General features: G+C 44.6%; 1 long non-coding RNA gene across 2 annotated transcripts; it reads left to right on the top strand.

Moving 5' to 3' along the window:
• Window positions 1–314: 314 nt before the first annotated feature.
• On the top strand, window positions 315–18,212 carry LOC122546663 (uncharacterized). 2 transcript variants are annotated; one of them, XR_015753866.1, is made up of 4 exons: window positions 315–623; window positions 10,730–10,963; window positions 11,886–11,968; window positions 13,047–18,212. It is a non-coding gene; the product is annotated as an uncharacterized LOC122546663 (long non-coding RNA). The 2 variants fall into 2 exon arrangements; XR_015753867.1 differs by lacking the exon at window positions 315–623 and adding an exon at window positions 645–808.
• Window positions 18,213–26,314: the final 8,102 nt, after the last annotated feature.

The raw sequence follows: 26,314 nt of genomic DNA, 5'->3' as shown, positions 1-26,314 counted from the left end.
GTCACCCCCGCCGCGCGCTCCCGATCTGTGACGTTCGGCCCCAGGCAGCGCGCCTCCGCCTCAATGACACGTCATAACGGCGTTTCCGCGGCCCTGATTGGTTCAACCACACATTCCAAAGGCGGAGCGTTTGGGGGTAACTGACAGATGGGATTTAGGAGGGGGGGGGGGATCTGATGGGGATGGGTAATTGACAGATGGAATTGGGGGTTAATTGGCGGGAACTGGGGGACTGGAAGTGGGACTGGGGGTATTTGACTGGTGGGACGAGGAGTCACTGACAGGTAGGACTAGGGGTAATTGGTAGATGGCACTGGAGGTAATTGGCAGGAGGACTGGGAGCAATTGACAGTTGGGACAGAGGATATTTGAGAGGGGACTGGGGTAATTGGCTGGTGGGACTGGGGTAATTGGCTGGTGGGACTGGGGTAATTGGCTGGGGGCAGTGATTGCCGATAATTTACAAGTGTGATACTTCATGGAAACAGATACTTCATCCAAGTTGTTCATGCTGACCTGACATCCCAATCTGACCTTGTCCCCAGACCCGTATTGTTATCTTTGATTTCTCTTCATGAACGCTGCCAAACCTGATGAGCTTTGTCAGCAACTTCCATTTTTTTGTAAGTGATTAATTCTGTCTCATCTTCTCTATGTATATGAAATTTTTACCCAGATGTTTGCTGTGATGTATGATGGTTTGTGAAATTTGATTTGTAGAGATTAAACCAGGTTTCAACCAGGTCTGTTCTCAATGCAATTCTTTTGGATTTCATGTGAATCCTTTTGGAGAGATGAAGTGTGGGAGGTAAGCTGCCTTTTTGTCTTTTGAAAAATAGGCATGCTTGTGTGTAATGAGTCCATAAACATACTTTAAAACGTTCTTTCATTTGATGTGTACAAGAGTGGCTGGGACAGCAGATTGGTCTGTACCTAAATTTGCTGGATAAGGTGATGGTTAGCTGCTTTTTTGATCCATTGCTGTCGTTTGGGCATTGGTACCACCACAGTGCTATTTGAAGGGAGTTCCAGGATTTTGACCCAGGGATAGTGAAGGAATGGCAATATTGTTCCAAGTCAGAATGGTATGTGGTTTTGAGGGAAATGTGCAGGTGCTGGTGGTCCCATCCATCTGCTGCCCTTATCCTTTAAAGTGGTGGCCATCACTGGTTTAAAAAGTGCTGCCAAAGAAAGATGCTTGAGTGTCTGCATCTTGTAGATGATACACTGCTGCCACAGTGTATTGTGGGGAAAGAAGTGAGTGCTGAAGTTGATATATAGGCTGCTTTGTCCTGGCTGATGTCAATTTTGTTGAATATTACTCATCAGCGCCTGTTGAAGAAGGTTATTTTACAAAATAATCACATGAGTCTGTGTTACAGGTTTAACAATTGTTTGTTGAGCCTATCTTGGGAAAGAGAGGATTCTCGGGTAACCTTCTGTCAACCAGAGAGCAACGTCAAATATTTGTCCATTGTGAGTCTCATTACTTGCATTCTGGAATGGTCTGGTGCAGACAAATAACTTGTTTTCTACGTATCATAAATAGCAAGTGTACCTAAAGATTCTGCTCTTAATCTACGACACCTATCTTCTGTCCTCTGTAAGACCTCTCAGCCTTGAAGTCTCTATAACTGTGTCTCACAGCTTACTATTTCCGCAGCAATTTGAGCTTACTATTTCCGCAGCAATTTGAGCTTGCTTACGTGTTTTAATTCTTTTTAACATGGCAACACCTTTTAGAATAAGAATAAAATGAATCATATAATTGTCAATGACATAATTATATTCTTACTTAATTAGATTAATCTTACTAAATTTCCTGCCTCTTTCTAATGTTATTGCTTACCCTGCCTTAAGATTTTATCAATCTTTCCCAAATAAATTCATGGAGGGTTAATCCATACCGTACCAGTATTTTCCACTTACAGCCCTTCCTTTCAGCCCTTTGGCCAAAAGCCCAACAGATATTGACCAACCATTTGCTTTATTCTCTGCCATCATTGATATTGGGCAGATACTCAGCTAAGGGGCGTAAAGGTGAGAGGGCCAGACCACCTGTATTAACCGATCAATTATCCCAGACACATAGTTCATTAGCCTATTACTGCACTTTCTAAATCCAACTTTCCACTGCCACTTCTTGTGGGATTTTCTCGTGCAAAAAATTGCTAATACCATTTAGATTATAACTAAGGCATGGGAGACGATACGTAACCGATGAATGCATTTGAGCTCCACAAACCCTCCCACCATGTACAAGCATCAATTTGATCAATTTGGTCCTTTTAAGGTTCAAGTTTGTTGGTGAAGTGTGAAATATAATCTATGGACCTCTTCAGCCTGTTCTCAAATCACTTTCAAGTGTTCCAGTGGAGACAAAAAAGAACTGCAGATGCTGGAATCCAAGTAGACAGGCAGGAGGCTGGAAGAACACAGCAAGCCAGACAGCATCAGGAGGTGGAGAAGTTGATGTTTCAGGTGTAACCCTTCTTCAGGGCTGAGGGTGGGTGTGGGAGGGTGTGTGCAGATAAAGGGGGAGGCGGGGGCAGGGTGGTGAAATGGGGATAGGTGAAAACCTGGGTTGGTCAATGGGAGGAACGGATCTGGTTGGTGGCAGGGAACAGTGGAACGGATGGGAAGGGGCTGAAAAGGGAGTCAGGGGATGGGAAGGGAGGTTATTTGAACTTGGACAACTCAGTGTTGAGTCCAGGCTGTAGGGTGCCCAGGTGGAAGATAAGGTGTTGTTCCTCCAGTAGGCACTGTGGTTTGTTTTGGCAATGGAGGAGGCCAAGCATGGTCATGTTGAAAAGGGAGTTGTTGGGGGAATTGAATTGGGCGGTGACTGGGAGGTCCGGTCGGTCCCTCTGGGCCTGGCCGCGATGCTCGGTGAACCGTTCCCTCAGTTCGGTCTCCCCGATTGTAGAGACGACCATAGCGGGAGCACCAGATGCAGTAAACTCCGTTGGAAGAGAGGCAGGTGAACCTCTATCTTACCTAGAAGGGCTGTTTGGGCCCTGGATGGTGAGGGGGGCTGGTTGCAAATTTTCTGGTTGCAAGGGAAGGTAGTTGGGTGTTTGGTGGGGTGGCGGGGGGAAACGTGGTGGCATGAACTAAGGACTGTCGAAGGGAATGGTCCTTGCGGAAGGCTGCGAGGGGTTGGGAGGGGAAGATGTTCTTGGTGGTGGGGTCTATTTGGAGTTCATGGAAGTGTTTGGGGATGATGTGTTGCAAGCAGAGACCAGTGGGATGGTAGGTGAGGACAAGGGGGACTGTCCTTATTGATTTGGGAGGGGGGGCGAGTTTAGAGCGGTGGAATGGGGAATGGATGTGGTGCAGCGGAGGGCTGTCTGGATGACGGAGGAAGGAAAAGCGCGTTGCTCAAAATAGTTGGACATCTGGGATGCTCGCGAGTGGAATGTCTCCTCGTCTGAGCAGATGTGGAGGTGGAGGAATTGGAGTTTTTGCAGGATACTGGGTGGGAGGAGGTGCACCCAGGCTGAACTGGAGCAGTTAATTGAATTCGCCCACAACTTCAACTCTGCCCTCAAATTCACTTGGTCCATCTCGGACACCTCATTCCCCTTTCTCAACACTTTTCTCGATTACCATTTCCACCTCCGGTTAGTTTCCAGATGGACATTTGCTACAAACTCATAGATTCCTATAACTATCCAGAGTACACCTCCTCTCACCTGTATCCTGCAAAAACTCCATCTCATTCTCCTAATTCCTCCGCCTCCAACGTCACTGGTCGGTCACTAGTTCGTTTTGTTACTATAGGATCTTCTGGAGCTATAGGAGCTACAGCTGCACCTCTCCTGTCCACACAGTCACTAGTTTCACTAGACATGACAATCTCATATGGCCTTATGTAGATTGGAATCCAGACTTGTCTGTGCTACTTTAACCATCAGCTTTTCCCCAGTCCCAGCTACCTTAACTTGTTCGGTCACAGCAATTCTTTCTATGTCGCATATGAACCGCCTCTTGTCTTAAACTGTTTAGAAATTTGTACAAATCTCTCAAACTATTCCACTCACTCAGTGGTTCTATCTCCCATTCCCTGTTAGGGCACTCACTGGCAAGCTCAGAGACCTTCAAATCATTATCTAATATGGAATCATTCTTCTGGGCATTGCCCTAAGTCCCTTCAGAAGACAAGGTAACAAATCCACCCATCCTTTTCTGGTATCCTGAACAGCTTTGACTTTACAGTTTGATTATTTAGCTCAACATTCCTGAATGCTATAGATAGAACAAAGACAATTTACAGCCCAGGAACAGGCCCTTCGGCCCTCCAAGCTAAGCCGATCCAAGTCAACTGTCTAAACCTGTCACCCAATTCCTAAGCATCTGTATCCCTCTGCTCCCCACCTACTCATGCATCTGTCCAGATGCATCTTAAATGAATCTACCGTGCCTGCCTCTACCACCTCTGCTGGCAACTCGTTCCAAATGCCCATCACTCTCTGTGTAAAGTACTTACTGCATGTATCCCCCTTAAACTTTCCACCTCTTACCTTGAAAGAGTGACCTTTCATTATTGAATCCTTCACCCTGGGAAAAAGCTTGTCTCAATCCACCCTGTCTATACCGTTCATGATTTTGTAAACCTCAATCAGGTCCCCCCTCAATCTCCTTTTTTCTAATGAAAATAAACCCAACCTACTCAACCTCTCTTCATAGCTAGCACCTTCCATACCAGGCAACATCCTCATAAACCTTCTCTGCATCCTCTCCAAAGCATTCACATCCTTTTGGTAATGTGGCGACCAGAACTGTACACAGTATTCTAAATGCGGCCGAACCAATGTCTTGTACAATTTTAACATGACTTGCTAGCTCTTATACTCAATACGCCGTCCAATGAAGGCAAGCATACTATATGCCTTCTTGACCACTCTATCCACCTGTGCAGCAACCTTCAGGGTACAATGGACCTGCACTCCCAGATCTCTCTGCCCATCAACTTTTCCCAAGGCTCTTCCGTTCATTGTATAATTCGCTCTCGAATTAGACTTGCCTAAATGCATCAACTCACATTTGTCTGGATTGAAATCCATCTGCCACTTTTCCACCCAACTCTCCAGTCTATCTATATCCTCCTGCATTCTCTGACAGTCCCTTATGCTTTCTGCTACTCCACCAATCTTTGTGTCACTGATCATACCAACAGTGCTCTCTTCCAGATCAATTATCTATATTACAAACAACAGTGGCCCCAACACTGACCCCTGTGGAACACCACTGGTCACCTTTCTTCATTTCGAGAAACTTCCTTCAACTACTACTCTCTGTCTCCTGTTGCTCAATCAGTTCTTTACCCTCCTAGCTGGAACACCCTGCACACCATGTGACTTCACTTTCTCCATTAGTCTACCATGGGGAACCTTATCAAACGCCTTACTGAAGTCCATGTATATGACATGAATATCCCTTCCTTCATCTATCAACTTGGTCACTTCCTCGAAGCACTCTATTAAGTTGGTAAGGCACGATCTCCCCCGCACAAAACCATGTTGCCTATCACTGATAAGCCCATTCTTTTCTAAATATAAATAGATCCTGTCCCTTGGTACCTTCTCCAGCAACTTTCCCACCAATGACATCAGGCTCACTGGTCTGTAGTTACCCGGAATATCCCTACTACCCTTCTTGTTCAGGGGGACAACATGAGCAATCCTCCAGTCCTCCGGCACCTCACCTGTATTTAAGGATGCCACAAAGATATCTATCAGGGCCCCAGCTATTTCCTCTCTCGCCTCCCTCAGCAACCCAGGATAGATCCCATCCAGTCCTGGGGATGTGTCCACCTTAACCTCTATCCTGCCCAACACATCTTCCCTATTTATGTCAATTTAATCCAGACTAATCAAACGTCTATCTCTAATCTCAACATTCATTATGTTCCTCTCCTCAGTGAACACTGATGCAAAGTAGTCATTCAGAATCTGACCCATTCGCTCAGGTTCGAAACACAGCCCTCCTTCGTTTATCCTTTACTGGACCAATACTTTCTCTTGTTATCCACTTGCTTTGAATCCTCGCTTAAGACTTGTCCTACTCTTCCGATATTCCTCTCGGGCCCATTCTGTTCTTAGCTGCCTAGACTTCGGTACGCCTCCCTTTTCCTCTTGGCTAGTCGTACAATTTCTCCTGTCATCCACGGTTCACAAATCTTGTCCTTCCTATCCTTTGCCTTCAATGGGACATGCCTATCCTGCACTATCTTTGAAAGCCTCCCACATATCAAATGTGGGCTTCCCTTCAAACATTTTTTACCAATCCACGTTTCCCAGCTCCTACCTAATTTTGATATAATTGTCCTTGGCCCAGTTTAGTACTCTTCCCTTAGGGCCACTCTCTTTTCTTTATCTACGAGTGTTCTAAAACTTACAGAATTGTGGAGACTGTTCCCAAAGAAATCCCCCACTGCGACTTCTTACCACCTGGCCTGGCTCATTCCCCAGTGCCAGGTCCAATATGGCCCCTTCCCTCATCGGACTATTGACATACTGCTCTAGAAAACTCTCCTGGACACTTCTTACAAATTCTACCCCATCCAGACCTCTGACGCTAAGTGTATCCCAGTCAATGTTGGGAAAATTAAAATCTCCCATCACCATTACCCTATTGCCTCTACATCTTTCCATAATCTGTTTACCTATTTGTTCTTCTACTTACGTTCACTGTTGGGAAGCCTGTAATGCAGCCCCAACAATGTAACTGCACCCTTCTTATTTCTCAGTTCCACCCATAATGCCTCACTACCCAAGATCCCCCTAGTGTGCTCCTTTAGCACAGCTGTGATATCGTCCCTGACCAGCCATACAACTCCACCTCCCCTTTAATTCCCTCCTTGTCCTGTCTGAAGCATCTATATCCTGGAACATTTAGTTGCCAATCATCATGTCCTTCCTTCAACCAAGTCTCTGTGATTGCAATAATGTCATACTCCCAGGCACTAATCCAAGACTTAAGTTCATCTGCCTTACACACTGTACTCCTTGCATTAAAGTAGATGCGTTTCAGCCACCAGTTTTTTTTGTGCTCATCTGCTCTCTGCCTACTCTTCCCTTTATTAATGCTTTCTTCATAATTCTTACAGTCTCCATTCTCCACCCTGCTGCCTACTTGTTTTCTTTTCTGGTTCCCAGTCCCCTGCCACATTAGTTTAAAACCTCCCCAACAGCAGTAGTAAAAACTCCTCCAAGGATATTGGTTCCAGTCTGGTTCAGATATAGACCGTCCATTTTGTAATAGTCCCACCTTCCCCAGAACCAGTCCCAATGTCCAACAAATCTGAATCTCTCCCTCCTACACCATCCCTCAAGCCACGTGTTCATCCTGCCTATTTTTTTCATTTCTACACTGGCTAGCACGTGGCACTGGTAGTAATCCTGAGATCACTACCTTTTAAGGTCCTCCTCTTTAACTTCACTCCTAGCTCCCTGAATTCTTCTTTCAGGACCTCATCTCGTTTTCTACTTATATCGTTGGTGCCTATATGCACCAAGACAACTGGCTGTTCACTCTCTCCTTTTAGAATGCTCTGCAGCCGATCAGTGATATCCCTGACCCGAGCACCTGGGAGGCAACATACCATCTGGCAGTCCCGTATTTGGCCACAGAACGGCCTATCTACTCCCTTCACAATAGAATCCCCTATGACTATGGCCCTACGAGTCTTTTTCCCGCTCTTCTGAACAGCAGTGCCCGCCACTTTGCCATGATCCTGGCAACTGCTGCCCTCCCCTGGTCAGCCAACTCCCCCCAACAGTATCCAAAACGGTATACCTGTTTTGGAGGGAGATGACTGCAGGGGACACATGCACTGCCTTCATACTCTTTTTTTTCTGCCTTTTGGTCACCCATTCACTGTCTCCCTCAGCAATTCTAATCTGTGGTGTGACCAGTTCACTAAACACGCTATCCACGACCTCCTCAGCATCACGGATGCTCCACAGTGAGTCCATCCGCAGCTCCAGAGACGTCATGTGGTCAAACAAGAGCTGCAGCTGGACACCCTTCTTCCAAGTGTAAGAGTCAGGAATGTCAGACACATTCCTAAGCTCCCACATCAAGCAAGAGGCACGTGCCATGGGTCTGAGGTCCCCTGCCATTGTAAACTTGGCTTTATATGAACTAACTAAAACCAAACAATGCACTTAAATATATGAAAAAGAAAGATAAAGAAAAAAATAAAAGCCTTACCTTACTGAGTCTTTTTCTTCTGGTTAGAGGAGGGGGACAGGTCAGAGATACTACACATGTACTACACGTTTAACCACTGCCCAAATATAAATTAAGCCCTTACCTACCCAGCAGCTCTCGCTTCACTCCACCTTCTCTCCTCGCCGCGCTGTCAAAATGGAGCATGATATGGAATGTGGAATGTCTGCGTTATAAATGAGCCATTTATAAACTTCCTTGATCATTTTCCCTGTAAAATAGGGTCCCTGATCTGAATCTAACTGAATGGTTGTTAGAACCCTCGCTGATACTTCACTATTTTTGAACTTAATTCATTTATCAACTTTGGCTTGGAGCTGTAAACTATGATCTAAAGATGACTTTTGGAGCACGGCTAACAGCTGCACTAAAAGGAAATAGACCAAATAAGCTTTTGCTTATTCCTAACACCAGGCCTGAGAGTTAATTGTAACTTGGCTGAGATTCTGCAGGTGTTTCAGCACTGGAAAGAGCATTATGTTTAACCAGACAGAAAAATTGGCTGTTAAAGAGGTCAGTACCTGGGAATTGGTTCCAGCAAGATTGGTAAAGACCTTATGTTTAAAAAGATGGCAGATGTTGAATGGTAACTGGGTCTTTCTGGGGGAGATTCTCAGGGAGTGGTCAGAGTTTGGATCGGGTTTAGAACTGTTTTTTCAGTGATTTTTAAAAAAACCCAGGCTAACTATTGTTGCTACAGCACAAAGATTTGAAAGCTTCCTGTCTATTGTCCCATGAACAGCTCCTGGAAGCTCAGAGAATAGAAAGGTAAACTATCAGTTCGAGATTTTGGAGAAGATTTGTAGCTCAGCTCGCTGAGCTGGTGAGTTAGTTCTCAGAGGTTTCATCACCATGCTAGGTAACCTCGTCAGTGAGCCTCTGATAAAGTGTTGGTGTGCTGTCCTGCTTGCTATTTATCTAACTCTGTTTATTGTGGTAGGTGATATCAATTCCAGCACTGTTTCTGAGAGGTTGGTAAAGGGGTCCAAATCTATATGTTTATTAATGGAGTTCTGGTTTGAATGCCAGGCCTCTAGGAATTTCTGCATGTGTCTTTGTTTGACCTGTCCCAGGATAGATGCATTGCCCTGATGAGGGACACCAGTTCGACTGGGATAGTGCATCCATCCAATTCCACGCCATTTACCAACCTCTCAGAAACAGAACCGGGAATGATATCACCACCACAGCAAATCAAGACATAAATAGCAAGCGGGACAGGACATCAATACCAAATCACAGACTCACTGATGATGTTACTTAGCATGGTGACAAAACATCTGAGAACAAACCCACCAGCTCAGCAAGACAACCGACAACCTAAGTTATCCGTATTACTGTCTTTATTGGGGTGAACTGAAAAGCTAACCCTGATCAACCGCAGCTTCAGAAATCAACAATGAAACCACCATCCATGGTTGAGGAACAATGCATTGTAAAAACCAGTTAAATAATCTGGCCAGTTTTGTTGTTTCATTTATCTCTTAAGTGTGTTTGTCTGTCTATTTATTGTGTGTAGGGGGCTAAAAATGAAGTGTTTTGTGTTTAAAGGGTAGACCAACTAGATAACTTTAGTTGAGCAAAATTAAACAAAGTAATCGTATTGTTAATGAATTACTAAGTCTTTGGTTTAAGGAACAAACAGTTGTCAAGAATTGATTATTTGCAAAGTCTTTGATTATTCAAAATGTCAACTGAGGAACCATTGGGGTTGATTTTGAGCGTCTTTCATGGTTTTAATTTCACTGTGTTGTGAATACAGAAATGGAAAGACTGATTTGGTTCGACTGTCGGTCTTTGTGCTATTACGTAATTGGGAGGTTGTCTTTGGTCTTGAAACGCAGACAACATAGGTCTGACAGTGGATTTTGGTCCTTAGCGTGGTAATCAGGTTTGTATTCCGATATAAGATGGCACAGGAATTTTTAAAAATGGTTTTGAAATGATACAAATTTGCAGGATATGGCTAAAGACAAACTAGGAATATAGTTGCCAGAGCAAGATAACAAGGCAGATATTATCAATTTAATAATGAAACAGTTGAGTTTAGTGGAAATAGAGAGGCCAGGTAGAACAGATAGTACATCAGGTGCGTCAGTGAACCTTGATTTGCAGTTCAGGCAATTGGAGATGAGAAAATTAGAGATGGAATTCTAAAGGGAGTTAGAATTTTTTTTAAAAAATGAAACTCCAATGAGCAGGAAAAATATAAAGGAAGGCCAAGAGATACCAGGACAGAAAGATGGAAGGAAGAAAAGAGAGAGTGGAAATTTAAATAAAACATGATGCAAGTTAAACTAGATTTTCAGTGCTTTGGACACTTCAACCAGTTTACATATCAAAAACTCCTCTACCCAAGTGCTCTTGTCAGTGAAATGGACAAAGGGACACAGAATTTGGTTTACAATTCAAGTTGATCTTATTAACAAAATATTCCTTAATAAAAACACCATGTCAGCATTTCCCACATGCTCACAATTTATTCTTTATCCAGCTCTAACCTTCTAAGAAAGGATATTACCAGCAAAACATCATCCCCATATTCACCTGCCTCTGATGGAGCAAACCACCTGGAGCCAGGATATGTGTACTGCTGTCCAGGACAGGGTGTCTCTTGGACCTTGTGGACTCGCCGAGCAATCAATGTGATATTAATTTACCCAGATACCTTTGCGTGTATGTAGCTCGAGGCAGCAGTCATTGAACCATGGAGCAACTTTATTCAAAGGTAACAAAGATAAGAATTAAACTTTTACAGTTTTAACTTCAACAACTTTACTTGTAACTACTCAATGCTTTAGAAACTTGAATACTTCCTAGATACTCTCAATTTTCACTGGTTCATCAAATTCTTTGGTCCGCTTCTTTCTGTCACACTCTGTTAGCAAGCTGTTCTGATCTTTGTTGTGTCCTGGTTTTTTTAATTGAAAAAAATATATATTCATAAAATTCTTTATATGCACACATAATCACAAGAGCAGTTTGATTCAGTCTTAAAATATGTAGAACAAACAAACCCAAGGCATTTCTTTCTTATACAAGTCTCTATTTACATACATTTGAGGCACTGGGAGGATCCACTAACTGAACATATCTCCAGTGTAATTCGACAGAAAGACCTTAAAGGCCAACAAGTTTCAGGAAGACCAAAGAGTGTCTTTCACTGAGATGATGGTCCTGCAGGCGCAGTTGATGTTTGTTTCAGTGTGTTTCCCAGGCATCAGAGCACAGAGCTCTGTATCATGGAGGTGCTCAAGATGCACCTCAATAAAAAAACACTGTATCCCTCTCCAGACATCTTTTGCAAAGGCACATTCCAACCAGAGATGTGTGAAATTCTCTATCTCCCGCAGTTGCAGAGATTCTGAGCATTCATCATAGGCCGAGGGGACCATTCCTGTGCTGTACATTTCTGTGAAGGATTTCACAGTAGTGGCCTTCTCGCCAAGCACCAAGACCTCGCTTGTCTGCTTTTGGAAAGTTCTGGCAATGAGGTAATCTGCCAAATGACTCTGACAGTCTGATCAGAGAACCACACAACAGGATCCACCCTCTCCTTTTCCTGCAGGGTCTTGAGGATGCTACCTGCTGACTACTTTCTGACAGATTTGTGGTCAAAGGTGTTCTTATTTGCAAATTTCTCCACTAAGGACAGGTGACATGGATAGGTCCAACTGCTGGGAGTATTCTGTGGCAACGAGGCCAGTCCCATCCTTCGCAACACCGGGGACAGGTAAGAATCTCAGTACATAGTGACACTTGGTGTTTGCATACTGAGAGTTTATGCACAGTTTGATGCAGCTGCACACAAAGATGGCCATCAGGATAAGGGTGGCATTTGGTACTTTTCTCCACTCCTCATCTAGAGAAGTACATGATGTTGTTGTGGATATGGTCCATCCTAGACCTCCAGATGAAGTGGAAGATGGCTTGAATGACTGCCACAGTGCAGGTTCTGGGAATGGGCCAGACCTGTCCCATATACAACAACAGAGAGAGTACCTCACACCTGATGACCAGGTTTTTACTTGCACTAAAGAGGGAGTGGTGTTCCCAAAAGCTCAGTTTCTGCCTCTCCTTGGTGATACTCTCCTCCCAAACTTTTGTGTACGCCCTGGCCCCTCCAAATCACATTCCCAACATCTTTAGGTAATCTGACCTTATAGTGAAGGGGATAAAAATTCCCAAAGAAATATGGCCTCACTCTTGCTTTGAGTTACCTTGGCTCCCAAGGCTAGTTTGAACTGGTCACAGATGCTTATGCATTTGCGTACTATCAGCGGATCAAGCATCATCCATACAGGGGGACTTTGATCTGCAGGCCTCTGCTGCCTAGAATAGTAACCCCTCCATGCTCACATCCTTCCTGATGGACTCAGCAGAAAGATCCATACAATACACAGACAGGGCAGGAGAGAGTGGGCAGCCCTGCATGACTCCAGATGTGATCAGGAAGCTTTCTGATTCCCACCCATTGATTGAGACTGCACAAACGAAGTTAATATAGAATACTCAGCATGTTCCATATGTAGGTGTGTGAAATCCTGTCAAAAGCCTTCTCCCGGTTCAGGCTGATGAGGCAGCCCTCCATGCCTCTGTCCTGTACGTAGGTGATTGTATCCCTGAGGAGCGTGAGGCTTTCAGAGACCATCCTGCCCAGTATACCACAGGTTTGGTCAGGATAAATCACCAGTCCCAGGGCATACCTGACCTAATTAGTAATGACTTCAGATAGGATTTTGTAGCCTGCATTCAACCGTGAAATTAGTCACCAATTTCTAATTTCCTCCCTCTCCCCCTTCTGCTTGTAGATGAAGGTGATGATACCTTTCCTTATGGATGTACACAAGCTACCTGCCAGAAACATACTGTCGTACACCTCCAGCAAGTCCTGGCTAATCAAGTCCCACAGAGCTGAATACAACTCATCTGGTATGCTGTCACTTCAGGAGTTTTATTGTTTTCTAAGGACTCAAGGGCCTTGGTCAGCTCATCCAGAGATAACGGTTGGTCCAGCCTCTCCCACGAGTTATTATCTAAGACCTCCCTGAATAAGGACAGGAATGACTGGGAGGCATCAAGGTAGCATCTATTATTATCCTCATGTAATATCTGACTAAATTTAGATTCCTCCCCACTCTTCTCTACCTGTGGAGATATTTTTTCCTACTCTGAGCTTGGCCAGTCCTCATCCAAGCTCCTTCCATAAGTTCCTTTTATCAAATTCTTCCAATTCTACTTTTGTCAGTCAATTTGGTGCATGTCAGGTGTCACTTCTGGCTCAACACTGGTTCCAAAGCAGATCAGTGCAGTGGCACTGTCAGAGATTCGGGTGCGTAAAATTTGGACAATGAGAAAATGGCTAAAGGATGAAGATGGCAGAAAAAGACAAAAATGATGCTATCTCTTGTACTGTATGGTGCTGTAACCCTGTACAACCAGGATGGACTAGCAGATTCAAGCCACAGTGGTCACAGAAGGTTATGGCAATGTTCTTCTATGACCAGGATGGATTAATGATGCACCATGGTTGGGGTGTAATGGTGGGTATATATCTGTGAATCGGGCCCCCTGCCTAGGTAGGAGGGCTCAGGCTGCAGGGGACTTGCTTCTCCAACATGAATCAGTGGGAACTTTGGAAAGACTACCTTCATAAAGGGGCTGTCTCTGTCACTGGGCCACAGCACTGCGCAGGACACTTGTTTCAGTGGACTGTCTGACTATCTCGTTCACTTCAGGGTTGGTGCTGAATTGGGATTGGCCACTTGGATTGGGTCTCAGACTCCTCCCTCCCATTCCTAGAGTCTCAGACTCCTCCCTCCCCTTCCTAGAGCGCTGCCTCGTGCTCTCACGAGGAGGTTAAACAGTTCATCCACTTTACCAACACCTTCCACCCCGACCTCAAATTCACCTGGACCGTCTCAGACTCCTCCCTCCCCTTCCGAGACCTTTCCATTTCTATCTCGGGCGACCGAATCAACACTGACATTTACTATAAACCGACCGACTCCCACAGCTACCTAGACTACACCTCCTCCCACCCTGCCCCCTGTAAAAACGCCATCCCATATTCCCAATTCCTTCGTCTCCACCGCATCTGCTCCCAGGAGGACCAGTTCCAATACGGTACAACCCAGATGGCCTCCTTCTTCAAGGACCGCAATTTCCCCCCCGACGTGATCGACAATGCCCTCCACCGCATCTCCTCCACTTCCCGCTCCTCCGCCCTTGAGCCCCGCCCTTCAACCGCCACCAGAACAGAACCCCACTGGTCCTCACCTACCACCCCACCAACCTCCATATACATCGTATCATCCGCCACCTCCAAACGGACCCCACAACCAGGGATATATTTCCCTCCCCTCCCCTATCAGCGTTCCGAAAAGACCACTCCCTCCGTGACTCCCTTGTCAGGTCCACACCCCCCACCAACCCAACCTCCACTCCCGGCACCTTCCCCTGCAACCGCAAGAAATGCAAAACTTGCGCCCACACCTCCCCCCTTACTTCCCTCCAAGGCCCCAAGGGATCCTTCCATATCCGCCACAAATTCACCTGCACCTCCACACACATCATTTATTGCATCTGCTGCACCCGATGTGGCCTCCTCTATATTGGGGAGACAGGCCACCTATTTGCAGAACGTTTCAGAGAACACCTCTGGGACACCTGGACCAACCAACCCAACCATCCTGTGGCTCAATACTTCAACTCCCACTCCCACTCCACCAAGGATATGCAGGTCCTTGGACTCCTCCATTCCCAGACCATAGCAACATGATGGTTGGAGGAAGAACGCCTCATCTTCCGCCTAGGAACCCCTCATCTTCCACCTAGGAACCCTCCAACCACAAGGGATGAACTCAGATTTCTCCAGTTTCCTCATTTCCTCTCCCCCCACCTTGTCTCAGTCCCAACCCTCGAACTCAGCACCACCTTCCTAACCTGCAATCTTCTTCCTGACCTCTCCGCCTCCACCCCCACTCCGGCCTATCACCCTCACCTTGACCTCCTTCCACCTATCGCATTTCCAACGCCCCGCCCCCAAGTCCCTCCTCTCTACCTTTTATCTTAGCCTACTGGACACGCTTTCCTCATTCCTGAAGAAGGGCTCATGCCCGAAACGTCGATTCTCCTGCTCCTTGGATGCTGCCTGACCTGCTGCGCTTTTCCAGCAAGACATTTTCAGCTCTGGATCAATTATTGGTCCAAGGTTTAATCGAGAACTCCGGTTAGTGCTCACTTCCCCCAGTTTCCCTGGAACTACGTGGAGTTGGTGGCCTTTTACGGATTAACGTGGCACCACCCAGTTTTTTTTCCTATATTGAACAAAATTCTGCACATGGATGGGCTGGTTTTGCTCACCACCGAGTGGGCACCAGAATATCTGCGGGGGGATAGGATTTGTCCTGGCTGGAAAATTTGTAACATTATCTACTGCCCAGCCTCATATTCTACCTGGTTCACCTTCCCATCAAAGTATACCTTGCTCCCTTTTCTCCATTCTGATGGATGTTGCTTTGTGTGCAGCCGGTACATTTTCTAATAAAATTTGTACAGTTTTCTTGTGACAGAGGGCTTCAACCTCAGACTCTACCTACCATAGTCCTGTTAAGAGGTTGATATCTCTCATGGACCATCAGAAGGTGGGGGTGAATTCAGTTGAATTGGATGGTGAGTTCCTTATGGGTATGAGGACAAAGGGTAAGACTACATTCCGGGTCAAATTGTTTTGCTGGATGACCTTCAGCAGTTTCCCTTTGAAGATGCAATTCATCCTTTCTACAATCCCACTGGATTGGCAATGGTAGGTGATGTGGAACCTTTGACTGATGCCAAATGTATTCATCACCGCCAGCATTACCTGGGATAAGAAATGGGTTCACTGGTTCGAATTTAGACTGTGGGGAAGACTCCATCTAGTTAAAATGAGCTGAATTAAGATGCCTATTGCAACTTTAACACCTCAGTGCATTTACCAAAAATGTCCACGATGACCAGGATATACCTGGTCCCTTTATAAGGTGGTAGGAAGCTGATGTCATCAATTTGAAGGTCAGTCCACAGTCCTGCTACTGGCCTAGTATGCCTTAATTCTCCCTTATTGACATCTTTTCCTGGATTGTTCTGGCACAGGCAATACAATTCTTGACATTGCATTTGATGTCTTTTCCCATTTCTGGATGCCAACAAAACTCGTTAATTCTGTACTCATGGTTTCTGTCTCTTGATGAGCCTGGACAGTGTGGCGTTGATTTTGGTCCTGGACCAGTACCATGTACTGTCCAACTTTGAGAACAAGTTTATCCTTTGTCCTTAACTTGTATTCCACTTACTGTATGAGGATCATTTCCTTCTGTACTTAGCATCACTGCTCTGAGCCCAAAATCTTGACCTTGGTTGACTCATAGTGATGGCATCTGGAATAGGTGGGGCTGCCGTGGTCCTCCTTTGTGGGCACCTTGCATCGCCAATTATGTTCCCAGTTGGGGACATTCAGTGATGAGTCCTACCCTTAATGATGCCATTCTCTTTTTCTCAATCTCTCTTTATCTCTTACACTGAGGATGTGGTGTCCAGGTGTGTGTTCTTATCCCTGCTTCCCAATGTTCTCTAGCCTTTGACCCCTTCTCATGACCATATTGACCAAAGGGTCCACTGGGTTCACTCGAACAACCTTCACTGTAGCCATGCCAAAGTGGTTTGAAGTGCACCTCCTCAGGTGCTGGCTGGAAGTCAAGGTGCCAGAAACTCTGATGGAAGCTCCTCCAACACTTAAACCTTAGGCTGGTTGTAACTGGCTCCTCCTGTACCTTTTTGACCTCTTTGATTTTGGTTTCCATTGTTCTATACAGCTGAAACCTGCTGCCTACTCCTTAATTTAGTTTTCTGTCAGACCTGACTTCTCCCGCTATGGGACAAATTAGAATGTTCAGTTTTGGACCCATGGTCACTTAATCATATACAAATGATTGGGAAGACTTGCACAAAGACATTTCTAGTCATAATGCATGGTTTATTCAGGAGATGTTTAATGTTGTGCAATATAATGATTGGAACGAGGGCCAAATGGATTTAGGGGCATAAATGGCGGTCCCTGTATCAACTGCTGCTGCACACCGTCCACCGCTTTTCCATTATCCGTCGCCTGGACACGTCTTGGCATGCCCGTTTGCCACTGGGCAGTGGGGATCCCCAGTGGAGGGCTCTCCATGCGGGGGTCCTCCCCCTTTCCCTTGGGGATCTGGGGTGGAGGGTGCTGCATGCAGCAATCCCTTGCAACTGCAGATTGCAGTGGTTCATGGACTCCCAGCCCAATTGCTTGTCCTGTGGTGCTGTGGACCATGTATATATTGGGTGTGGGAATTTGCACTCCCTTTTTAGTTTTCTAGAGAACTTTCTCGTCTGCGTTTGGTTGCACTTCAGTCCCACGCTCCTTATCTTTGGGAACCCGGTACAGAGGGGGGAAGGTAGGTCAGAGGATCTCCTCGTGGGTCTGCTCTTGGGCCTAGCCAAATTGGCCACAAACAGGTCCAGGCAGCGGGCCGATTGCCTGCCCCTCTACTGTGGTTACGTTTGAGCCCGGGTGTCCCTGAGAAAGAGCATGCAGTGTCTACCAAAACCCTCGAACTGTTCAGGGTGAGGTGGGTGTCTTATTTTACCCCCTCTGACTCTATTTTGATTTAACCCCTGCCATCCCCTTCACGTTTTGATCACGTAGCATGTCCTTTGATGAGAAGGGTATTGCTTGTCACTGGTCACTTGGGTGTTTCCTTTCTCCCTGGGAAATTGAATAAAGATTTGTACACCTGTTGTCTTTCACTGTGTCTCACATCTGCGCACACACACAACATGGGTGCTGGGGAAAATATAAGCACTACTGCAGTTAGGCAGTAGTGTGGGGGTAAAGTAAAATGTAAAAATATATTTTTTGTATAAATTTTATACATAGGAGATTAATAAAGATTTATGCACTTGTTGTTCTTCACTGTGTCCTACACCTGCATACACACGAAATGGGTGCTGGGGAAAAAATAAGCACTACCGTTGTCAGGCAGTAGTGTGGGGGGAGAAAAGAAAAAAAAAACAGACACTCTGACACTCTGAGAGCTGGCTCTAAGAAAAAAATAAACAGGAGATTAATAATGATTTACTCACTTGTCCTTTACTGTGTCCTACACCTGCACACACGACATGGGTACTGGGGAATAAATAAGCAGTACTACTGTTAGGCAATAGTGTGGGAGTAAAGGAAATTTAAAAAAACAGGAGATTAGAATCTCCTCTGTTCAAAAAAATATATAAATAGGAGATTTTCTGGTTGTGAAATAGTAAGGAAGTGATTTACACTTGGTGTTTTCACTGCGTCTTTCACCTACACATACACAAGATGGGTGCTGGAATATAAGCACTACTGCTATATGGCAGTAGTGTGTAGGGAAAAGAGAAAAATTATAAACAGGAGATTCAGAGTCTCCTCACTTCAGGGACTGACTCTGAGCTGGCTGGTCACAACCAGTGTGTACTGCAGCTGTTGGTTTCTGCTTTTTTTGGGAGAAGCTGATTCTTAAACTGGCTGATTCACAAAGCCAGTTTTGTTAACTGGTATTCCCTTTTTATTGAGGACTGATTTCTAAACTGCCTGATCTACACAGTCAATGTGTTTTAAGGTGTAACTCAGTTATCATTAGGGAACTGTTATTCCACTGGCTGGTTACAGCCTGTGTGTTACTCTTTTCTCTTTGAGAAAAGGACAATGTTGATTTTGTGGCAGGGCTTAGCCCTTGCATTCTGGTTTTCTTTGTTTTTTTTTCACTTTTTTGGTGTTTGGACTGAGCCCTTGTGAGAAAATACATATTTCAAGATGAGCTGTACCTGTGAGTGGGTCTGGTCCTTGTCAGTGGACCAGGCCTCTGTAAAGACTGAACATCTGTGAGTGTTGGGAGGTGAGCATTTGCTGTGTCCTAGCGTTTGGGAGTGGACCAAATCCCTGTGAGTTAACTGCACCTTCACAATTACTGTGTTCCTGTGAGTGGGCCTGGTTCTCTGGAGATAAACCAGGCCTCTATGGAGAGTTAACACCTATGTGTGGGGTGTGTATTTGCTGCCTTCAGGAGTGGACTCTGCCTTTGGTTGTGGACTGTATCTCTGACAATGCATACTGGAGTGGATTCTGTTCCTGGGAATGGAAACTGCATTTTGAAGAGAACTGTTTATGGTAATGGACTCTATGTACCAGACAGGACTCTGTTGGTAATTGACTCTGTTTTGTTGCTTGTTGGGTTTATCACCTGCACTGTCTTGTGTCCCCCTGGGTTTGGCAGACCTTACTGTGAGCTGGGAGGTACATAGGGTGACAGCTTTTGGGATGACCTGAGAACCGGAGGGTGGGTAGGCCGACCTGTGCCTGGAAGGTGTGTAGGCTGCCCTGAAAGCTGGAAGATGGGTAGGCATTTCTGAACGCTGTCATCTCAAGAAGGTGTAATCAGGATGGGCTGTCCTCAAGGTGGCTGGAAGGTGTGTCAAGGCAGACCGAGAGCCAGAAGGGGCATGGGGCAGATGGAGAGCTGGAAGGGACATGGAGCAGGCTGCCTTAGAGTGTCCAGAAGGTGGGAGGGATAGGGGCAGTCTTAATTCTGTGCATTTTTTTAAATCTAATTGGACTGTCTTGTCTGTATTTGTTACTGTTTTGTGATGACTGAAAGTGGGATTTTGAGGTTTGTCCTAATTTCCCTGAAAACTGGTTTGGGACCTGGCTTTGCTGTTCCTCTCCCTTGTAAAATTGCTGTTCCTCTGTATACTGCTGTTAATGTTAATTGTTTTGTAAACTATATTGTTTTTTAATCTGTTTATAATTTTATTAAAGATTTAGTCACTTGTAGTTCTTCACCGTGTCCTATGCCTTCACACACATGACATGGTGTTGGGGGAGAAAACACACAATTGCTGTTAGGTGGTAGTGTGGGGGAAAATTAAAAAAAGACATCCTGACACTCTGAGAGCTGGCTCTAAGAAAAAAAACAGGAGATTAATAAAGATTTACGCACTTGTTGACCTTCACTGTGTCCTGCACCTGAACACACACACACACACATGACATGGGTGCTGGGGAATAAATAAGCACTACCCCTGTTAGGTGGTTGTGTAGGTTTTATTAAATGAAAGAAAAGTAACCGGGGATCTGGTCACTGGTTCATTGACCAGGTGGGTATTTTTCCTGGTGGTGGAATATTTGGACGAGTTGGACCGAAGGGTTTGTTTCAATGCTGTACATCTCTATACTCTGTGCCACAACCAGTGATTTTCAGTGTCCTACACCTGCACACACATGACATGGGTGCTGGGGAGTAAATAAACACTACCACTGTTAGGCAGTAGTGTGGGAATAAAGGGGAAAAAAAACAGGAGATTAGAATCTCCTCTGTTCAAAAAAAATATAAATAGGAGATTTCCTGGTGGTGGAGTAGTAATAAAGTGATTTACACTTGGTGTTTTCACTGCATCTTGCATCTACACACAGAAAACGGGTGCTTGAATATATAAGCACTACTACTGTATGGCAGTAGTACGTGGGGAAAAGAGAAAAAAAAGAAAAAAACTAACAGGAGATTCAGAGTCTCCTCACTTCAGGGACTGAATCTGAGCAGGCTGGCTGCATGAAAGAAAAACAGGAGGTTCATGGTGTCTCCTCATTTTAGGGACTGGTTCTGAGCTGGCTGGTCAGAGCCTATGTACTGTGGATATAGAGTCATAGACATATACAGCATGGAAACCGACCCTTCGGTCCAACCCGTCCATGCTGACCAGATATTCTAACCTAATCTGATCCCATTTGCCAGCTTTTGGCCCATATCCCTCTAAACCTTTCCTATTCATATACCCATCAAGATGCCTTTTAAATGCTGTAATTGTCCCAGCCTCCACTATTTTCATGCAGAGGTTGGTGCGTGTATGGAATGAGCTGCCAGAGGAAAATTTTCTTTTATATCTTTCCCTTCTCACCCTAAACCTATGCCCTCTAGTTCTGGATTCCCCCGCCCCAGGGAAAAGACTTTGTCTATTTATCCTTTCCATGCCCCTCATGATTTTGTAAACTTTGATAACGTCATATAGGAGTGAGAACAGAATTGCATGCAATATTCCAAAAGTGGCTGAATAAAGGGTGACTTGGTGATGGGATACTGGCCTCTGTGCAGTTATTTCATGCACAGTTTGTCAAGATTTAAAGAGAATAATGTAAAAGGTATTTTTCATGGAGGGGCAAGAGAGGACTGCAGATGCTAGAGATCAGAGTCAAGAGTGGAAAAGCACAGCAGGTCAGGCAGCATCTGAAGAGGGGAAAATCGACGTTTCAGGCAAAAGCCCTTCATTTGAAATGAGGCTTGTGGGTCAGGGTTGAGAGATAATTGGGAGGGGGGTGGGGTGGGGTTGGGGGAAGGTAGGTGGGAAAGTGATAGGTGGATGAAGGTGAGGGAGAAGGTGATAGGTCAGATGGGGCAATGATGGACGGGTCCGAAGGGTGGTGCCGAGTTGGAAGCTTGGGACTGGGATAATGTGGGGGTTAGGGGATATGTGGAAGCTGTTTTTCATGTCAGTTGAGAAGATAATAACACAAATGAGGTAGTCAAAAGCAGATTGTATCTTGCCCATACAAAGTAAATTAATTGTTAAAGCACAAGAGATTTACACCACTGTTGGAGGAGCACTCTAGGGATTATGGTGAGGTGAAAAGGGCTCTTCTAAGTATTTACAAGTTGGTCCCTAAACATTCAAGCAGAGGTTTCTTTTTACCTTGCAGAAACAGTCTGGACAAACTCTCTTGAGTTTAAGAGAGTTAAACAAAATAATTGATAGGTGGATAATAGAGTTAAAGGCTGAAAATATTTACAATCCTTCAGGTAAATAATTATTTTACAAGAATTTAAAACTTGTTTTCTTTTATAAACAGAACTTTGGTAGAACTAAAAGGTGTAAACTGATGTGTGAATTATTTTATTGCTCCCCAGAATTTTGAGAAGAATGAAAAGTGAAAGAGTGAAAACAAGACAGGTAGGAAATGGACAGGAGGGAACACCACAAAACCTCTGCTCAGCTTAACACAGAAATTGCTGAGGCTGGAGGTGAAGGTCAGAAGCTTAAATGTTTCTAAAAATATAAGCTGACCATGTGTGTTCAAGATGTTGGAAGTTGTGAGGTAGTCCCGTGGGACTTATAAGAGTTAGAAAGGTTGATGGGAGGTATGCAGGAATATTGTCAAAAGGAAAGGCAACTTATTTTTCTTCAGATGAGGTAGCTAAACCTGTAACCATAGCTAAGAGATGAATGGGTAATACAATCACTCTTACTGGAGAAAGAATTGATTTTCCTCCAAAGAGTTCACTGGGAGCTAAGATATTAATACATTATTAAAGCATAGACTAGTTGGATTCCATTGATGGTTAATTTTAATCACTAAAATTATTACATTGTTAATAGATTGCTAAGTCTTTTGTTTAAGTTACAAAATAGTGTCAATAATTGATTATTGACCATGTCTGGGATTGATTATTTTAAAACGTCTGATTAGAAACCATTGGGGTCAAGTTTAAATGCTTTTGAAGAGATGCGGGTCGGCCGTATATGTATCATATGTTTCACATGGTAGCCAAATCATCAAATCCATTTCTTTTAAAACTTCTTGATCCAGAGTGCATCCACATATCTTCAAGAGAAAGCTGGAAATTAATTAATTAATTTATTCTTCATGTTCCTTTCTCTTGAAATATCCCATTTAACTATTCTGAAGGTGGGTTCCTAAACATTCAATGTTTCATTTTCCTGTCGCTAACCAATTAAAATATTTTCACAATGTTATTAAAACAGAACTCAAACATGACTATTTGATCACAAATGGTAAAAGAATTAGGTATCTCAGATTTTCAAAAGTAAGAAGTAATTTGCTAAACTTTGTTAGACATTTCACTTCTGAAAATATTACAAATTTACAATAATATGTTCCTTCAGAACTTGTCACCTTCCGAGAACCACTTCTGTGTTCATTCATCCTTGCTATTAGAGTCATAGAGTCATAGAGATGTACGGCACAGAAACAGACCCTTTGGTCCAACTTGTCCACGCCGACCAGATATCCCAACCCAATCCAGTCCCACCTGCCAACACCAAGCCCATAATCCCTCCAAACCCTTCCTATTCATCTACCTATCCAGATACCTTTTAAATGTTGCAATCATACTAGCCTCCACCACTTCCTCTGGCAGCTCATTCCATACATGTACCACACTCTGCGTGAAAAAGTTGCCCATAGGTCTCTTTTATATCTTTCCCCTCTCACCCTATCTGCCCTCTAGTTCTGGACTCCCCCACCCCAAGGAAGAGATATTGTCTACTTATCCTTTCCATGCCCCTCATAATTTTATAAATCTCTATAAGGTCACCCCTCAGCCTCTGATGGTCCAGGGAAAACAGCCCCAGCCTATTCAACCTCTCCCCATAGCTCAAATCCTCCAATCCTGGCAACATCCTTGTAAATCTTTTCTGAACCCTTTCAAGTTTCACAACACCCTTCCGATGGAAAGAGACGGGATTTGCACACAATATTCCAAAAGTGGTCCAACCAATGTCTTGTACAGCTTAAACTTGACCTCCCAACTCATGTACTCAATACTCTGACCAGTAAAGGAAAGCATACCAAACGCCTTCTTCACTATCCTATCGTCCTGCAACTTTAAGGAACTATGAATCTATACCCCAAGATCTCTTTGTTCAGCAATACTACCCAGGACAAAAGTGAGGACTGCAGATGCTGGAAATCAGAGTCTAGATTAGAGTGGTGCTGGAAAAGCACAGCCGGTCAGGCAGCATCAGAGGAGCAGGAAAATCGATGTTTCGAGCAAAAGCCCTTATCAGGACTGAAGGCAGGGAGCCTGCAGGTGAAGAGAATAACGGGAGGGGGTTGTGGGGCTGGGGAGAAGGCAGCAAAGAGTACAATAGGTGCCACCTGATGCCTGGAGGAAGAACGACTCATCTTCTGCCTCGGAACACTTCAACCCCAGGGCATCAATGTGAACTTCACCAGTTTCCTCATTTCCCCTCCCCCCACGTTACCCCAGTTCCAACCTTCCAGCTCGGCACCATCTTCATGACAGGTCCTACCTGCCAATCTTCCTTCCCACCTATCCGCTCTACCCTCCTCTCTGACCTATCACCGCCATCTCAACCCCCATCTATCTATTGTACCCTTTGCTGCCTTCTCCCCAGCCCCACCCCATCCCATTTATCTCTCCACCCTGGAGGCTCCCTGCCTTCAGTCCTGATGAAGGGCTTTTGCCCGAAACATTGACTTTCCTGCTCCTCGGATGCTGCCTGACCGGCTGTGCTTTTCCAGCACCACTCTAATCAATACTACCCAGGAGCTTACCATTAAGTGTATATGTCTTGCTAAGATTTGCTTTCCCAAAATACAGCACCTCACATTTATCTATATTAAACTCTATCTGTCACTTCTCAGCTCTTTGGCCCGTCTGATTCCCATTGTAATCTGAGGTAACCTTCTTCGCTGTCCACTACACTTCCAGTTCTGGTATCATCTGCAAACTTACTAACTCTACCTCTTATGCTGACATCCAAATCATTTATATAAATGACGAAAAGTAGTGGGCCCATTACCGATCCTTGTGACACTCCACTGGTCACAGGCCTCCAGTCTGAAAAACAACCCTCCTCCACCACCCTCTGTCTTCTACCTTTGAGCTAGTTCTGTATCCAAATGGCTAGTTCCCCCTGTATTCCATGAGATCTAACCTTGCTAACTAATCTCCCATGGGGAATGTTGTCTAATACCTTTCTGAAGACTATATAGATCAGGTGCTGAGGATTTATCTACTTTTCTGTGTTTCAGACATCCGGCACTTCCTCATCTGTAGTATGAATTATTTTGAAGATATCACCATCTATTTCCCTACATTCTGTACCTTCCATGTCCTTTTCCACAGTAAACACAAATGCTGAATACTGGTTTAGTATCTCCCCCATCTCCTGCAGTTCCATACAAAAGATCTTTGAGGGACCTTATTCTTTCCCTTGTTACCCTTTTGTCCTTAATGTATAGATCTCTGCCCTCATCAATCCTCTTTGTTACTTCTTCAAAGAACTCAATCAAGTTTGTGAGACATGATTTCCCACGCACAAAGCCATATTGACTATCTCTAATCAGTCCTTGCCTTTCCAAATACATGTACATCCTGTCCCTCAGGATTCCCTCCAACAACTTGCCCACCACCGATGTCAGGCTCACTGGTCTATAGTTCCCTGGCTTGTCCTTACAACCTTTCTTAAATAGTGGCACTGCATTAGCCAACTTCCAGTCTTCTGGCACCTCACCTGTGACTATTGATGAGCCAGACACTTACCTAGCTTCCCACAGAGTTCTAGGGTACACCTGATCAGGTCCTGGGGATTTATCTACTTTTCTGCATTTCAAGACATCCAGCACTTCCTCCTCTGTAATATGGATTTTTTTTTCAAGATGTCACCATCTATTTCCATACATTTTATACCTTCCATGTCCTTTGCCACAGTAAACACTGATGCAAAATACGTGTTCAGTATTCAAAGTTTGTGAGTATTCAAAATTCAAATATCGTGTTCAGTATCTCCCCTATCTCCTGCGGTTCTACACAAAGGCTGCCTTGTTGATCTTTACGAGGCCCTATTCTCTCCCTTGTTACCCTTTTGTCCTTAATATATTTGTAAAAACCCTTTGGATTCTCCTTAACTCTATTTGCCAAAGCTATCTCATGTCTCCTTCTAGCCCTCCTGATTTCTCTCTTAAGTGTACTCCTACTACCTTTATACTCTTCCAAGGATTCATTTGATTGTTCCTGTCTATACCTGACATATGCTTCTTTCTCTTTCTTAACCAAACCCTCAATTTCTTTAGTCATCCAGCATTCCCTACATCTACCAGCCTTTCCTTTCACCCTAACGGGAATATACTGTCTCTGGACTCTCGTTATCTAATTTCTGAAGGCTTCCCATTTTCCAGCCATCCCTTTTCCTGCGAACATCTGCCCCCAGTCAG

This window comes from Chiloscyllium plagiosum, unplaced genomic scaffold (genome assembly GCF_037043375.1).
Source record: "Chiloscyllium plagiosum isolate Xiang-an unplaced genomic scaffold, Cpla_swu_hap1 HiC_scaffold_3, whole genome shotgun sequence".
Classification (NCBI taxonomy): Eukaryota; Metazoa; Chordata; class Chondrichthyes; order Orectolobiformes; family Hemiscylliidae; genus Chiloscyllium; species Chiloscyllium plagiosum.
Note: the sequence above shows the minus strand (reverse complement) of the source record. Positions and strands in the feature narration are given on the sequence as shown.